At 43.5% G+C, this 14073-nt stretch overlaps 1 protein-coding gene and 1 long non-coding RNA gene across 6 annotated transcripts in view; both read left to right on the top strand.

Annotated features, from left to right (window-relative positions):
* Positions 1-14073, top strand: part of LOC119647680 (type 1 phosphatidylinositol 4,5-bisphosphate 4-phosphatase) — a 96675-nt gene that overhangs the window by 27568 nt on the left and 55034 nt on the right. The gene's annotated exons all lie outside the window — the stretch shown is intronic.
* LOC119647683 lies at positions 10023-12160 on the top strand. The gene is made up of 3 exons (XR_005248919.1): positions 10023-11266; positions 11334-11488; positions 11547-12160. It is a non-coding gene; the product is annotated as an uncharacterized LOC119647683 (long non-coding RNA).

Consider the following 14073-nt stretch of genomic DNA (forward strand, 5'->3'; position numbering starts at 1 on the left):
ATCTCTGTAGACTCTTCCTCGAAGAAAAACTTGTCCGCATTGGGCCCAACGAATAGGATGCGGAATGGTATCGTTGTCCCCAAGTCCCAAGTGTTATTTTTAGAATCTGGAGGGGTGATAACTGCTACCTGTCTAAATTCCTCTTTATACGCAAGAGGAATTGTATATTCGATCGTAACGAGATCATTCTGAAGCCATGCAGACACTGGATTAACCTCGAACACTCTTTCTGGCTCATCTTGTTTCGGCAGGACTACCCCAGGGACCTCCCTATTAACCTGGCTTATAAAAGCCGCCAGTTCCTTGGTAGGTCGAATGTTTCGTAATTGCTCATGTTTGGCAACGATTTCGCTAATTAATGTTTTAATTCCTAGGGAGAACTCCGACAGCTCCTGCCTTAACATTTCTTTCCCCTGCTGCTCCATTAGCTGGTTTATCTGGTTCTCCACCTGATGGTACTCTAGGTCCGTGATGTTTAACGTTAACGCTGCGATTTTTGTCTGTTGATGTCTAAGAGCTTTCACTTCCTCGCGAATAGCTATGTCTCGGTAACTAAGGTAAGCTACTGTCCCCGCCGCTAAGAGACCTGGGATATACTTAGCACCTGTTTTCAATAAACTACTTGATATAATGGGGACTATACCAAAGGCCCGCCTAACTCGGTTGACCTTATAGGAAGCGGTCAACCGTCGATTAACATCAGCGACTTGGAGTTCGCTTGCAAGTTTCAGCTCGTTGCAATGTTCTTGGACTTCCTCCACCATCTGCCGCTCACATATCCTATGGAATTTTTCCAACTGTTGCGACATTGTGTCGAGATCACGCGTGAGGTTTACTGAGGTTGCAATAGTATATTTTAGGTCAAATGCCTTTACCTGCACTAATCCCAATTCCAAAATTCTGGTTTCCAAGACCGGGTCCACTGCCCAGGACACCACTGTGGCGGGCATTAGGCATATACACAGCAGAGTAGCCACTTGCGCTAGAGACCACGGCTTCCATCCTTTTCCGCTTCGCGTTCGGGAGGGAATGTTAGGTGGAGCCTTGTCCGGTTCTAACGCATTATCATCTGCTTCCTGCGCTTGAGAGGGCTCAGCTTCCTCTTCTGGAAGAAGGGGAACGAGCTGATGCACAGCACGATGTATATTGTCCCTACCAGCAGTTTTTAATTTTACTTGACGGATGGTGCCCTGTAGATCTGGAAAAACTTCTAACACTCGCCCGGTCTTCCAATCTAATGGCCTGTGACCACTTTCTTTGATTAGAACAAGTTCACCTGGCCTCAGTTGCCTACCGGGGGCCTTCCATTTATACCGCTTTTGTAGATACCCCAAATAGTCAGTCTCGAATTTGACCCAGAAATGCTTCTGCAGTTCCTGGATCTGAAGCCATTTTTTGGTTGCTGGGAGACTTTCATTTAGACCTTCCCCAGCCGGAGGTGACAATAGGCTTCTTTGAATGATGAAATGTGCAGGGGTTAGTACCTGTAGGTCATGACTATTATCAGCCAACGGATACAATGGTCGGCTGTTTAATATTGCTTCCCATGTGCAGACGGCAGTTTGACAATTTTCATATGTCAGGTTCGAAATTGAAGGTATCCGCTTTATGTAGCGTTTTAGACTCCCCACTGCTGCCTCAAACAGCCCTCCGTAGTGGCTGGCTTTTGGGGGATTATGATGCCATACGATCTGACGCTGAGCCAACCTCTCCTCGCATTCACTGGTCAACTTTCCCCAGGCTTCCCTGAGCACTTTGGAAGCCCCTACTAAGTTTGTGCCGTTGTCGGAGCGAACCGTTTTCGGCTGGCCTCGCCGGCTTACGAACCTTTGAAACGCAGCCAAAAATGCATTTGTGGTAAGATCCGTACAGAGCTCTAAATGTATCGCTTTAGTAGACATACATACGAAGACCACTATGTAGACCTTCATAGATTTTGTGGTCCGTAAATTTGATGCTTTTATTTGAAATGGTCCGCACAGATCGGTTCCCACATTTTCAAAAACAGCGGATGACCTGATTCGCTCGGGAGGAAGGTCTGCCATTTTCGGGATTATAGTGGCCCCTCGCATTCGAACGCACCTAACGCATCCCCTAATCCACTTCTTCACCTGCTGCAACACTGGAATGTAATATCTTTCTCGGATGATAGTCATTGTGAGTCCTGTCCCACAATGTTGGTGAAACTTATGAACATGTTGAATTATGAGGTTAGCTAGGTGACACTTCCCGAGAATTATAGGGTGTTTCTGCTCAAACGGAATGAGCGCCTACTCTAATCTTCCTCCCACTCGGAGAACCCCAGATACCTCATCGACAAAAGGGTTTAGCGTGGACAGCCAATGGTTTTTCTCGATATTCAATCCCTTCTGAATTCTGAAAATTTGCCTCCCGAAGAGTAGTTTTTGTTGATACCTGACGATTGCCCACTCCGTTAGCGGAAGTTTGCCTTTCCCTAGAGTTTCTGTGATTTTTCGGATGACGTCTTGAGCTTCTTTTATACTGGACGCCCCGTATAACAGATCATCCATATAGAACGCGTTCTTGATGATCCAGTTGATCTCCTCATCAGGAGCATTGTCGTCTGCCACCTGGTGAAGCGTTCGAATTGGTTGCCAGGGTGCACAGTCTAACCCGTAGGTCACCGTTTTCAAGTAATACTCTCTTATCGGTTCTTGAGGCTTCGCCCGCCAGAGAATCCTAAGCTTGATCTGATCCTCCGGTCTCAAAAGTATCTGCCGATACATCTTAGTAATGTCACTAGAGTATACATACGCAAACCTGCGTATTCTAGTGACAATGTCGAAAATATGGTTTTGCAACTTTGGACCGGGATGGATCATCTCGTTAAGGCTCACACCATTTGATGTCGGACTGGAAGCATTGAAGACATTCCGCAATTTCGTCGACGTGGCCTCTTGGCGAACCACGCTTAAATACGGGATATAATATACTTCGCCGCTAGTGTCAGATTGATGATCCTTTGGAACTTCAGCCATGTGGTCCAAATTAAAATATTCTTCCATAAACTCATCCGATTTGAGCTTGTGGTCTTTGTTTTTCAACCACCTTTTCTCCTGACCGAGATAGTGCTGCACAGCCTTGTGGTACGAGTTTCCTAGTTTAATATTACCTTGTCGCCACGGGGTCGGTACCACGTATCGACCATCGTTCTTTCGGTAATGACCCTTTACGAATAGGTCCTCACAAATTTCGTCATCTATGCGACTAGATTCATCTCTACTTAGAGGCATATCCCAAAAAGCCCTTAAGTCCTGTTCCCATTCCTTGATAGTGACATGTGTTGAGGTGAACTTCGATACCGAGGATTCCGCCGGACCAGACACAATCCATCCCAATTTCGTGTTCTGGAGCAGGAAACTATCTACGGTTTCTACTCCATTCACGAAAAGTTGTGGAAGGATACTAGACCCTAATAAAACTGGAACGTGAGATGCATGTTCCGTTATGGGATCCGCCAACTTCTTCCCTTGAAACAATGCCTTTACTTGCGGCGGTACCTGTGGAAGGGAACCTTTAGTTACCCGTCTGACTACTAACGCTTTAGTGCTGACCTCGGAACCATCGTCCAATTTAAGGGTGAGACACACAACCGCTGACACTTTCCCTGCTGACACACCACCTACTCCTGAAATTTCGATGTTGGTCTTTTTCTTTTTTAACCGAAGTTTCTGTACTAGATCTTCGGTTATATAGCTGCTCTGACTGCCTTGATCAATCAAATACCGAACTGGAACGGCATGTCCTTCTCTTGCCTCTAGCTTAACGACAGCTGTTGGAAGAACGGTTCCGGACCATGACAATGCTGTCGAATTTTTGGCATGATGAACAGCAGAAGACGGGTTATCCCCTTTGCACGGATGCATGGCAGTAAGATGTTGCCCTTTGCATATTTCGCATTGGAGATTCTTGCGTTTATTGCACGCTTCCCCCCTGATATATTTGTGGGAGAGACAGTAAATGCAAACATGATAACGGCGGAGCAGTTTCTCCTTGTCGGTACTTTCAATGAATTGAGGACACTGGGCTGTGAAGTGCTTCCCCATACATAAGAAGCATTTAATCCAGTTTCTCTTTTCACCATCCGACTTGGAGACCAAGGCTATCTCCTTCTGGGTTTTCCTCTTATTCCCAAGATCCTCCGCCTTGGATATCCCACTTAGACCATCCCAACCGGGGGACATGACCACATATCTATTTTCTAGAAATTGGTCGATGTCGTTTATCGTAACGGGCATTTTCGGATCTCGTAACGTTAAGTTGAACTCCCTCCGAGTTGTCATATCCATTTTCCTCGTCAGGACGAACGGAATGAATGGAATACCTTCATCTGCATTGAATCCTGCTTTCCGTAGGTTCTGAACTGCGGAACGCATGGTATCCAATGCTCTTCCCAGCGTTCTAGCCTCCCTTTGATTTATCTGAGGTAAGTCAACTAACGCCTGAATTTCCTTTTCTATTAAGGCCCGACGATTACTGTACCTTCGGTCAAGAAGAACCCATGCTTGTTGATAATTCTCTCCGTATATCCCTAAATGGTCGATTACACGTTTTGCATCGCCTCTTAACTTGCTCTGAAGCATCATTAAGCGCTCCGCAAAACCGATTTCAGAGCCATCGTATACAGAGTTAAAGAGGCTTTTGAATGGTTCGTATTGACTGATGTCCCCACTGAATATTGGAATATCTGGGATTGGTGGGGCGGGTCTAAAACGATATCCTGAGTTCCAAGGGGAAAAATGGCTCGAAGGACCAAAATGGTTTGGCCGGGTTTGGCTGGGATCCAAGAAGGATTCTGAGCGGTTTGGTCCAGGAGTCCGCAAATATTCTGGGCGGGGCTGACTAGGATCTAATAAATAGTCCGGTCGTAGATGGGTGGAGAAGGGCCCAAGATTAGATGTACGCGGTTCGTCTCTCCACGTTGGATAATTTTGTTTATCCTTATCACAGGCCCCCCATGCCCCTCCAAATGCAACTTCACATCTGCTTGAACTCCTGGGCAGATCCCTAGCTGTCGCTTCACCTTGGAGTCTGTCGTTGACGTCTATGCCCAAGTCTCGTTCTAATAACCCTGTTTCAACTTGTCTTGGGACGGCCCCCCTACTCGAACTTCCTTCACCGGGATCTATGATACATAATTTTGAGTCACTGGCGGGAGCTTAGGGACTTGTTCCCTAACTGACCCCAAAGATAACGGGTCGACCTCTGTTTGTCTCTCCTCAGGGATAAGAGAGGGATGAACTCTCTCAACGAACTCCTTTGTTTTCAAATAAACTGATTGCATGAGTCCCAGCTTATTCTCTCGAAAATATATTAAATCTGCCGAGGGATTCAATAATAGAAGCCGTTTATGTTCTGCAATGAACTCTAAATAGATCTGCCGGACCTCACTCCACGCGGTTTCAAAGCGTTCCTTAGTTCGCTTTTCCTGCCGCAGTTTGCATAGCGTCTCGCGAACCTCTTCAACTTTCAAAACCCGCTTTTGCTGAGCTTCAATGATCTCCTGGATCTCCATTTTTGGTTCTATTTCAACTGGTTGTCACTTAATTGAATTAAATATTTCCGTTTGGTACGGACAGTGTATAAGAACGACACACAAAATACGTGAGAGGCGCAACACTATAAGGATCTTTCCTTTGGTCTGAACGCGCCCACGTAATAACAACAATAATAAAAATACACACCAACGATGTTAGAGTGTCGTTTGAGAAACGTGGGAGGCGCAACACGATAAGGACTTTGCCTTAGGTCTGAACGCGCCCACGGATCAACAACACCACAAAAATTCACACCAACGATGATAGAGTGTCGTTAGAGAAACGTAGGAGGCGCAACGCTATAAGGAACTTTGCCTTGGGTTTGAACGCGCCCACGGATCAACAACACCACAAAAATTCACACCAACGATGATAGAATGTCGTTCGAGAAACGTGGGAGGCGCAACACTATAAGGACTTTGCCTTGGGTTGAACGCGCCCACGAATCAACAACACTACAAAAATCACACCAACGTTGTTAGAGTGTCGTTAGAGAAACGTGGGAGGCGCAACACTATAAGGACTTTGCCTTGGGTTTGAACGCGCCCACGGATCAACAACACCACAAAAGTTCACACTAACGATGATAGAATGTCGTTAGAGAAACGTGGGAGGCGCAACACTAAAAGGACTTTGCCTTGGGTTTGAACGCGCCCACGGATCAACAACACCACAAAAATTCACACCAACGATGTTAGAGTGTCGTTAGAGAAACGTGGGAGGCGCAACACTATAAGGACTTTGCCTTGGGTTTGAACGCGCCCACGGATGAACAACACTACAAAAATTCACACCAACGATGTTAGAGTGTCGTTAGAGAAACGTGGGAGGCGCAACACTAAAAGGACTTTGCCTTGGGTTTGAACGCGCCCACGGATCAACAACACCACAAAAATTCACACCAACGTTGTTAGAGTGTCGTTAGTGAAACGTGGGAGGCGCAACACTAAAAGGACTTTGCCTTGGGTTTGAACGCGCCCACGGATCAACAACACCACAAAAATTCACACCAACGTTGTTAGAGTGTCGTTAGTGAAACGTGGGAGGCGCAACACTAAAAGGACTTTGCCTTGGGTTTGAACGCGCCCACGGATCAACAACACAAGAAACAATGCACACCAACGTTGACGTTCAAGTAGTGTTTTATGTTGTGTAAACGAAACACAATCACTATAATTTCCCGCACTTTATATATATTTTTTCACAAGAGAAATTATTTTTATAATAGCAATTTTATTTAAAAACTTACTTTGGATCGTTATCCGGCTCGACGGACCAGCTGTTTCAGCGTTCTCCTAAACGGCCTCTTCCAGTGAACTACCCTGCTTGGCGTTGGCCAAGCTCGCGCACTAGCTCCTGGATGTTTAACTAGAGGACCGTGGTTGCTCTCGTTCCGGGTTGCCGAAACCTAACTTCGGAACGATGGGGTAATAAAACACCACTGAAAACAGAAAACACTAAAGGGGTTAGAAATGATACTTACTTGATTTGTATGGCTTAAGTAAATGAGAACACTCGCGACTCCACTTCAAAATACCTTTATTTTCTAATCACAATTTTCTATTTCACTCTTATTAATAATTTTTACTTAATTAATCTCAAAAGCGATTTTAAAGTAATTCCCGCGCGTAAAGTGTTCTCGGATAGAACCCTTTAGCTCTGTTCAGAGGCTTGTTCACAACTCAAAATTAAAAGTAACGTTATTCTTAAAATCACCTATGTTTGACCCTTCCGTGTTTACACATTGCTTTGAAAGTGTTCTTGTACACAACACAATAACACTTGTTTATTATTGTAAATTTGGTTGTCGGCGACAAATCGACACCTGCTGTTGCGCTGCGAACTGCTGACTCGGAAGAAAGTCATGTCGAGGCCAAATATACCATTTGGTATGTAACATGCTGATGCAAAGGCGGAAAAGAATCTCGTGATGTCCAAACAGGCCATTTGCATAGCATGTGATGTAACGACGGAAGAGGTTAAATGCGCAGGCAGACTGGGTTTCATGGGGCTAGCTCCAAAGATGCGGCTGCTGGAGAAAATCCGGTGAAATCGCTTGAACAGATAGTTTCTGAGAATGGATCCCTGATTTAAGTTTGCACTTCTTCATACCCAACCCGATAAGTATAATAGTTTCCAAATAAATTTCTTGATAGATAGTAAATCGACTTTATTAATTATGAAGAAATCCGGACACCTGACCATACGTAACAACTCATAAATACCAAAAAGCACATAATGTTTATTTGATTTCAAAAATGAGCGAATTAAAAATTATTAAATTTAAAATTTGCTCCAGCTTTTGTCCGGTTCACAAGCGGGGTCGGCTCCTCATGATCCGTTTCGCAATTTGGTTCCATCAAATGCCTGATCTGGATGCATTCGCGACGCTTTTAAATCTCCATCCAGCGTATCAAGCCACCGCTGTTTCGGCCGGTTTTTGGGTCGCTTGCCATCGACTTCGATGTTCAGACCAATCTTGGAAAGTGAATTCTGGTTAGTACAAATTACGTGACCATCCCATCGAAGACGCCCCTCTTGTAGTTTTCCCCACGATCGGTGCAACTGCATATCGATCGCGGATACCCTCATTTCGGATGTCTCATGTCATTAGTCCAACGCAACATCTTCGTCTCCATTACCGCAAGACGCCGTTCATTGTCTCTTATAGTCGGCCATTACTCAGAACCATAGAGAGCGATAGGGTGGACGACATCACAGTAAATTTTAAATTTGAGACGTTCGTTGATACGTCGATCACAAAGAATACTAGTTGTGGAACGCCATTTCATCCAAATTGCGCTAATGCGTGAAGCAATTTCATAACGCAGTTATCCATTGGCTAATAGCATTGACTCGAGACCCGAGGTCACTGCCGCTGACGGTGGTTGTGCTTGTTTCATGGGGGTCGGTCGTCAAAAACTCAGTATTATTCAGATTCAATCTGAGACCGTGTTGCATGAGGCGATCATTCCATTTTTGGACAAGTTGTTCGAGATAATTTTTACTATTAAATGCTAGGAAAACATCATCGGCATACGGTGCCCATCACAAGAACACAAAGGAGTGGTGAGAGGGCGCTTCCTTGATAAACACCAACAGAGACATGAAACGATTTTGATACACCGCCACACTTCGAACTTCACTTTTCGGATCATGGTAGAGCAATTGAACCCAGCGTACGAGCTCTTCTGGTACAAAGTGTGGTCATAGAGCATACTAGATGAGTTTCTGTGGCATACGGTTAAACTCTATCCCCCGATCAAGAATTGCCATGTAAAGAGGGCGATGCTTCTCACTGTGTTTCTTCATGAGTAACTGCGCAACGTGTATTGCCTCAGTACTTCCGTAGTTCTTGACAAATTTGGCTTGATTCACGGTTATTTCAACAATTTTGCGAATCTGTTCAAAATTCTTCATGTTATAGGAAAGTACCCGGATTGGACGGTAATTTGAACATTCTACTGGATTGCTTTTCTTTTTCCATATAACTGTGGTACTTTCTAGCCGATCAGATGGTATTCTACTTTCCTGACTCAGCGATCAAAGAATTCACTGAGCCACCGTATTGAGACCCCCTCCTCTTCGCATTCCAGAGCTCAGATGCAATGTCGTCAGGTCCTGTTGCTTTCCCCGATTTCATTCGTTTTATTGCCTCTTCGACTTTAGTTGGTGGAATTGCTTCGAATGTCGGCACTGATTGTGAACGTGGAGGATGAACAAATTCTTCAGTTGAAATCTGTTCGAAGCATTCTCGCCATCGATCTGTTGCGGCTTGACGGTCGGTAAGGAAAGTACCGTTCTTGTCATCAACGCAACAGAAGTGTTCGATGTCCTGTGTGCGATCGTTACGGTTTTTGGCAAGTCGATACAGATCTTTCTCGCCATAGCGAGTGTCCAGTTTATCCTAAAGATTTTTGTAATGGTCCGATCAGATGGGACTGATCGCTTTCTTTGCTTCCCGGTTGGCATTCTTATAAATTTGCTTTTATCATCGAGTAACTTGTGGTAAAGGCTTTTCTTTTTACGAACCTTCATATCAACATCGTCATTCCAAAGCCAAGTATCTCGGTTGATGTACGCTTACTCGGCTTAGTGATCCCAAGGGTTGCAGAGCCCGCTTTGTGGATCGTGTCTTCCATTTGGTATTCGTAATGGTCGGCAATCGTATGAGTGAGATCGTTTCTTCTTTCTTCTCACGAAATCGCCACCATTTAATGCGCGGCGCGCCAGTGCGTTTCTCACGCTGTTTTATCGGTGGCTTAATTTGCAGGACGGCATTCAACGGCCGATGTTGAAGTGCGATGATCTCATAAGGAACGGCTTTGCAATCAGTGACGGTGGTAAAAAGTCGGCGTCTTATGAGGATATACCTGTTACCATCTGCCTTTTCACTCGCATGACCATTAAGGTCACCGACATTGATGATATAGTCATCATCGATAAGTTGCTGGAAGGCATCTTTCTCGGCATCAGGTGGACTTGTCTGTGGTGTGTACCCGGTGAAGAAGTGAATAGTGCGCGATGAGCTTATATAGAGAGGAAGGTCAGGTAGGATAATAAGCATAGTAGAATAACTCCAACTATACTTTATTTATCTCTTTCCCTGATCTCAGAATTTTATTTTTGTTTTACTGGGAATAGTAAAAAGTACGTTGCCTCAAGCTCTCCTTCTTTACCTGGGCTTTCGGCCAGGATGCGGAAATAAAGGTGATGATAATAGTATATTACCATGTGTTAGGAATTTAAGGGAAAACCGCCCTTAGGTTCATCCTGGCATCAACATAATAATAATAATATGGGGCATATTTCTTACTTAGCTCAATTCGATGATTGAAGCCCAGAGTTCACAGGGCTATATAACTTTTTCGAATTGAACTTTGAACATTTCGGGAAATAATCTTCAGATATATAATACTATCGATTAAACAAATTAAAAATAAACGAAATTCCTGAAAAGTCTAATTGTATATTCCCCTTTAAGAAGTGGGTGATAATCATTTGGAAGTAGGATAGAGCAATTCATTGGAACATATGTGTAAAGAGAGAGTACTTACTATGTAATATATGTACTTCTTATCTTCTTCAGTCTTTGTCCCGTTCAGAAGTGGGGTCGGCTCGTCTTGATCGGTTCGCCGTCGGTTGTGCCATTTTCATCATGGCGTGTTACTCCATTATTCCAACGTAACATCTCCTTTACTACGAGACGCCGTTTATTGGTATTTATAGTCGACCAACACTCAGAACCATAGGGGGCGGCAGGGCGGACGACACTACGGTAAATTTGAAACGTTCGTTGATACGTCGCTCACAAAGAACGTCAGTTGTGAAACACCACTTGATTCAGGTGACGCTGATGCTTGAAGCAATTTCATAACGCAGTTTACCATTGACTGATAGCATTGATCTGAGATATTTGAATCAGATTACTGTCACTGACAGTGATAATGCCTATTTCATGGGAACCGGTCTACCAAAAATCTGTCTTGCATGAGGCAGTCATTCCACTTTTGAACAAGTTGCTCGAGATCAGCTTTCCTATGCGACGTGCGGTGTCCAAAGCAAGAACAAAGGGGAGTGGTGAGAGGGTGCTTCCATGGTGAATATCGTCGGAGACACGTTACGGCTGTGATACATCGACTACAGTACATTTTTTTGTGTGGGACTAAGTAATTCTCGGGTCGAATTACTTGTGAACTCGTTAATGGGTATGTAATAATATTTTATGAATTAGTGACAGGTTAGCAATAAAGAATATGTTTTATTGTTATTTAGGTTTAAGAAATTTTTATAAACGAAAGCATAAAATTGGAATATATGCTCGATTGGAATTCTAATTTTGCGTTTTACTCGTCGCACGCCGCAGCAAGAATCTAAGTCTCTAATTAGAGTATGGTGCCATCCTATCTGCGGCCCAGCCACTTCGTTTGGTATTTATTTTACTAAAATTTTGAAGACAAAATCTCAGTTAAATTTTCACTTCGATAGACTCCTCAGACATAGCATCATACATGGCGCCTTCATTTCATTATTAATGCATGGTGATGCTGCCCAAATAGACTACCAAAATAGAATCTGCTGATCCGGACTACCTCGACGTTGATGACAGGGAATTCAAAGAGCAGATCAATCGAATGTTCGATGTTTCCTCCAAAAAAGATGAGAAATACGTCTCTCAACCACTGATGCACAGAGAGGAACAAGCTCCACCGCACGTGCCCTTGCCAAAAGGCCGTTCGGACTTAAGAGATCCCAAACCATCGCCAATTGAGGAATATCGCAAGCGGACAACAAGTAATACTCCCGAGGAGAACATATTCATCTCGCACAAGCTACGTCCGGGAGGATGTCAGAAAAGTAGGAGAAAAGAGAACGTACAGAGCTGCACCGACTCATCAGAATCTCGTTTGGAGAACAACGGAAACTCTTCAGACAGCAATTGTTCAACATAAAATAATGGATAACCAATGTTCAATCCAACAGCAAAACAGTAGAAAAGTACCAGCAGGCAATATCGACGATATACTTAGTAGCAATAGCTACGTGCTACATATATAATAAGGATAATATGAAATGTGTGAAAACAAAATTAAATAGAAATATCAGTATTTCAAAAATAATAATAATCTCTTACTTTATTTGGTGTTCAATTAACATTTGAATTTTTTTTTGTGATTTTCTCTCGCTGCATGGACATTCTAGAAGAATTGGTTCTTGAAAATGGAAGAATTTTAAAAAACTTAAAAAAGGCGTCAAAGAGTCGACACACTTTTGAATCTTTACCTGCCAAGTTGAATGAACTCCAGGAAAGAAGAGAGAAATTCAACCAGGTTTCAAAAGGCATTTCTAAGGAAAGTACAAAGTTGCTTGACTTGACGTTGACATTCAAATACTAGAAGGACATCTTTGGTAGCATTTAGGCAAACAAGGGTATTCGGAAGAGAATATTCAACAATAAAATATAACTGAGAAGTTAGAAATCAGTTCACCTCCCTCAGAATCCAACTTCAATATGACTGATTTCAACCTCGAAACAGCAATAAAGATAATATAATCTTGAATTCTTTCATTCAATACTGTCAGCAGCAGCAAAACTAATAAACTTCGTCACAAATGTAAAATTGAGTGCTAATGTTCAATTATCATTAATTAGTAATTCCATTACCACTTTCGATATACTAAAAACAGAGTTATTGAGTAGATATAAGAACACCAAAATCGTTGCAAAAACACCTACATTTAATTCTGGATAACACGTATCAGAAGAAATCAAGTATCACTTCATACAAAGATAAAATGTTATCTTTGGTTGATGAATTAAGCCAATTTCAAATACGAGAGCTAGGTACTCAAGCAACGGAGAATGAAAAAAGGTTATCACGCGTATGAACGAAGCTAACCATATTTAAACATGTCGGAATACTGGAAGCTCGACGTGCCAGGAAGAAGGTTTAGTATTAATCTTATGTAAGCAACTCTCTGTGCACGTTTTTCCATTTGTATATAGCTAAAAATATAAAATATTTTTTCATATTTTGCCAAACTACAAGATACACATGTACGTGTAATACATATTAAAGATATATTGGGTTGGGGAAAAAGTAATGTCGTATTTGTGATCGAATTTTAACGCTTTATTTAGCATACTTAGAATTATTCGATTTAAGTCAAATATGCGCCGATTTGTTCGCAAACTTGTTGCCATTTAGAGGGCAACTCGATTATCCCCCTTTTATAAAACTCCCTTTCCTTATTTCCAAAAAACTCAGACAGCGAGTTTTCGCAAGCCGGAAGATGGACCGGAAGAAATGGTAATCACTTAGTGCCAGGTCCGGAATATATGGTGGGGGCGATAGGACAGCCCATACGAGCTCCCGTAGCTTCTGGCGGGTCATCAAAAATGTGTGAGGTCGAGCGTTGTCCTGGTGGAACAGAACACCATTCCTATTGACCAATCCTGGCCGCTTCTGATCAATCGCCTGCTTCAAACGGTCGAGTTGCTCACAGTAGAGGGTCGAATTGAGGGTCTGGCCATAGTTGAGCAGCTCATAGTGGATGACTCCCTTCCAATCCCACCTAACACACAGCAAAACCTTCCTGGCCGTCAATCCGGGTTTGCGCCGGCTCGCCGCGCTTCGACCACGATCTTTTTTGCTTGAGATTTTCGTACGTGATCCACTTTTCATCACCAGTCACCATCTGCTTCAAAAATGGGTCGAATTCGTTCCGTTTCAGCAGTGCATTGCAGACGTTGATTCGGTCCAAGAGATTTTTTCCGCCAATTCATGTGGCACCCAAACATCCAGCATTTTTTGGAATCCTGTTCCTGGCCAATCGAGGGAATGTTCACATGCCGGTCTACTTGGATGATTTCGACGATTGGTCTACCAGTACGGGGTGTATCTTCGACTTCCACTACACCAGAGCGAAATCGATCGAACCAACGCTGTGCTATGCGAATCGTTACAGTATCGGACCCATAAACATCACAAATTTGTTTGGCCGCCTTCGTTGC

Source organism: Hermetia illucens, chromosome 2 (assembly GCF_905115235.1).
Source record: "Hermetia illucens chromosome 2, iHerIll2.2.curated.20191125, whole genome shotgun sequence".
NCBI classification, from domain to species: domain Eukaryota; kingdom Metazoa; phylum Arthropoda; class Insecta; order Diptera; family Stratiomyidae; genus Hermetia; species Hermetia illucens.